Consider the following 4,583-nt stretch of genomic DNA (forward strand, 5'->3'; position numbering starts at 1 on the left):
AGTATGGGGTACTCTAGAGCATATTGGCTGTCCTTTTAAATGTATTAGAGTGCTTAGATTCATAAAAATGGTTGCTTGATCGTTTCCCTTAGCCCATGCATAAGTTAAGTAACTTAGAGTGTTGTAGAAGTTAAGGTTTTGTGTGTCGATCTCTATCTAGCCTTGAAAAGGCTTAAAGTCGGTGACTTTATGGGTTAAGACATTTTATTGTGGTCAAATCTGAAGTTGGGATAAGTGTCGTAAAGGATTAAGACAAAAAACTTGTTGATTAAGGACCAGGTAGAGTACATTGGCCGTACTCTTGGCTAGACCCTGCATAGCCAGGCCCGTCCCTGATGATTACCAACTCGAGTTGTATGCCTTGCATAGGAAGTGTACGCCCCGCATACAAACAAAATGGGTTGACTTGTTGACTTTTGCTGTATTTTGACTTTTTGTGAAAAAGATTTAGGTTTTTGGACCATGGAAGGGGAAAATGGTATTTTAACCTCGATTGGCGTGGTTGTGTGATTAGACTTATGAGTCAGGTTATAATGTTGATTGACTAGGGTTACTTGTTGTGTTTATTAAGCAGAGTTAAGTTTATACAATTTGGATGTGAGATTGACCAGTCATCGGTATTAGGTCAGTCTCCTCACTTATTCTTACGTGTATAGTAGAATATATATATATATATATATATATATATATATATATATATATATATATATATATACGTGTGATAAACAAATAGGTCTGAGTGCTATTACTATACATGTGCTGATTATATGTGCTGAGTTTGACCAGCTGGGTCTACGTGGTTTTGTTGTGTATATGATGATTATGTATGTTGATACTTCATGTAGTCTCAAATGTTGTTGATAACCCATAGGGTGTGCTATTTTCCCACTGAGACTTCAGGTGGTCTCCAGGGTTTTCGATAACCCATAGCAGTTTATTTGTGTTGTGTTGTGTGTGGTATTTTGCGGAACCCACCACGCTTTGTGGTTACAGTTGTTGATTAGATGTGTTGTAGGTACTTTTGAGGATCGAGGGAAAGCAAATGTATGATTTTACACACTCACAGGTACTTATGATTTTCTGATGGGTTTGTTTTAAGAACAATATTTTGGGTAAATTAAACATGAAAAAGTTGGTTTGAAAATTGTGGTCTTACAAAAGGCCATCGTGCCCTGTGAGGCGGTCCGAAGGCGAAAATGCCAACTCTGTGGGTGCTATTTGGGATGTGCTCCCAAATAGAAACGAGATGTATGATCTTCATGTTTATACATTATATGGATGTTTGCATATTTGTTGATGGCATGGAATGTCAGAGTATGATGTAATTCATCTATTGTTAAGATGTGTTGAAATTCACTAATCTTCATGCTTACCCTTTCCTTTATAAAATTATTATTACATGTACATCTAGTATAGATAAGGGTACTACCAAATCTTGACTATACATGAGCGTGATTAAATGATTGGGTCCTTATTACAAACATTTTTATGGGATTTCTCTCACTAGTATTTCAACTGTTGATTTTGAATTAAAAATGGATTTATATTGTTGAAAAAATGATTTGAAATATTATTTGAATACTTGAACTTAATGGTTTTGGTTAATTAATGGATATATTGGTTTTTATTATAAATATATTGTTTTTAAAAGATGAAATTTGTTGTGATATTAGGGACGTTACAAGGTGATACTGGAGGACAACTTGAGCGAATCAGACACATCTCGGTGTGTTTGAACTCAATTTTGCGGCTCAAAAATATTTTCTTTAAAAGGTTTGTAAAAGAAAATGGAATTTTTTTGGTGACATGGATCGATGACTGAGTGTGTACAGTTAGGCGAGGCCAATGGAAATGCATTTAACTATTTTATGTGAGTTAGTGCGTTCCAGGACACAGGATGTATGTTCACTAGATAACCTATTACTTCCATACCATGTTGAATACATAATATATACCATGTGGAATTTATGCTAGCATTGATAGCTTGTTAAGGGAATGTTTTAGGCTGTATACAATAGGCGTTAAATTGATTTAGAATGCCTGATTTAGCGTAGTGCGTAACTATTGTTTGAGTCCAACAGTTCTGGCACGGATTTCGATATTCGAATGACTATATGGCTTCACAGTGTGTATGACTACGAATTCACAAGGCAACACGTTAGGGCCAGAGGAGCTTCCTTTTATTTATTACAATAGAGGAATAAGAAAAAAAATTCATTACACTAGGAAAGAATCAATTGCTAGTGTAGAGATTATATATGATTGAAATTAAAGACAAGGAGTGAATTGGATAGTCCTAAATGGATCTCAGAATGAACATGCATAGGTGTGAGAGATAGTAGTAAAGCTTCTACTATCCGAAGCACAAGATCCGTGTTTGAGTCGGGAGAAGTCACAGAAAGTACAAGGAGCTGAGAGTGGTTATATTGCTATGATCATTTGTGTATTAATAAACTATAGTAATCTTAACTTTACCTATTTGATTGAGAACGATGACTTAAAGATTCATTTGATGGGATATGTTACTATACTTAGTGTGATGAGATACTTGAGATAATTGTGATAGTGGTGTTGTATAGAATCAGGAATGACGATCAAGGATAATAGTGAGTTGGTATGTAGAGAGTAGCGTAATGATAAAACTTTGAAGACATGGTGATGATTTCTTTTATATTAAACATAATGGTAAGTACACAACTTAGAGCAAAGAGTTCAGGAATTTGCTCAAACAACACATCACTGAGTGACTGAATTGTTATTGATGTCTCATAGACGTTACTAGAGGAGTTACATTGTATCATTAGACAGATTGACGATAAGCTGATAAGTGGCTCTAATAGGTCGGTCGTTGCGACAACTTGAAATTTATTCCGTCACTGTAACCCGTTTCTGTCAATAAAACTCGTCTTTATCAAACTGTTCCGTTAAAATTTTTGATTGGGTTGTTTAAATTAAGACTTTTATTATGACTTCATGAGTGTCCAAATGCATTAGAAACACGTGAAAACACCCTCAATATTCATTTGGAAGATTTTTAGTTACAACCACGTCAGGTTACGACAACTTAATCGGGTACGACCATAAGCTCCGTTTAACGTCGGTATCGGGTAGATTTTCGCCGGGCCTCAAACTCAAACCCTATATAAGGATGAGTGGACTTCATTTGAAGCTTTTAAATCTCTCTCTCTCTCTCTCTCTCTCTACAATCCAAATCTTGATCCAAAATCACCCATTTCAAGCTCCAAATTGGTAAGAAATCATCCTAGCTTAGAGGTTAGCTTGTTTAGCATTCAAATCAATGTTTAAATCATCCAAATGTCCCAAAGACATGTTTTTACAGCCCATGAACAACCCCAAACCGCAAACACCTATAAATGGGGTTTTGAAGCCCCAAAACCCTTCCAAATCACTTCTGGTGCTTAGCTATGACTTATAGGCTTACATGTACGATCTTAGAGCACCAAAAACTTGATATTTGGGGAGTAAACATGAGTTTACGGACCAAGATCATTCTTGGACCGTAAACCCTCCTTCAAGGGTCGTAAACACCATTTAAGGTGTTAAATTGCCCTTTAAACGCATCCTATTCCTTGGAATAATGTCTAGAACCAACCACCATTGCATTAGGGACCTTTAACTTGAAGGAAACCATGTTCTTAGGAGATTACGGCCGTAAAGCCCCCAAGGAATGGTTCCTTGGCTGTAAACTCCTATAAAGAGGTCAAAAAGTGCCCTAACTTCCTTCCATGGCTTGTACATTGGACTAGAATCATTTATTTTTAACCTAGGACCATCAAAACAAAAAAGGAAAGGGTATGTAAGAGTTTACAACTGTAAACTCCTTAAAAAGGTCCATTTGTTGATCCAATCATTTCCATTTCCCTAGAACTGAACCTAGCCTAATTCCACAAGTGTTGTAAGAACTTTAAGCATCCAAGAACACACCATCCATGAGTTTATGGTCGTAAACTCATAAGGATATGGTCTATGGGCCGTAATCTGCCATAAGAGTTTACTCTTGAAGAGCAAACTCCATATCTAGGCCTTACACCTCCTTAGATGCAACCCGAATCACTCCTAACACTTGAGATAAAGTGTTTTCGCGTCTCGGAGTGTATTATCTCAATTAATTAGTGGTGCAAAGTCTAATTAGATACAATTGTGTATCTCCTTATGTTACATACGAACCTCGCGCGTCTTCAAGCCTTAAAATGACCCTTAGCATCCTAACCGGCACATTTCTCGTCTGGTGAGTTCATACCCCTACACCTTTTTCCATGTTTTCAATGTTTTCAGGGCGGAATACAAGCAAAAGTGCAAGGAAATCTCGTACTCAAACTTATTATTTCGTATGAAATGTTTCAACTTTTGTATGCTTTTAACACTGAAAACGGTATTAACCAACCGTTTAACTTGCCGAGTTAGTCTTCATAACAACTGTGAAAATCATTATAAAATGTTATATTTAATATTTCACAAATGATTGTCCACACCATTACTGTTAAAAGCATTAACTTATAACTTTTGATATGTCCTTGATAACACTCCCCCTAGATACGAGAGTGAAGGACCAATAACATAAA

Source organism: Lactuca saligna, chromosome 4 (genome assembly GCF_052625555.1).
Source record: "Lactuca saligna cultivar CGN05327 chromosome 4, ASM5262555v1, whole genome shotgun sequence".
NCBI lineage: Eukaryota > Viridiplantae > Streptophyta > Magnoliopsida > Asterales > Asteraceae > Lactuca > Lactuca saligna.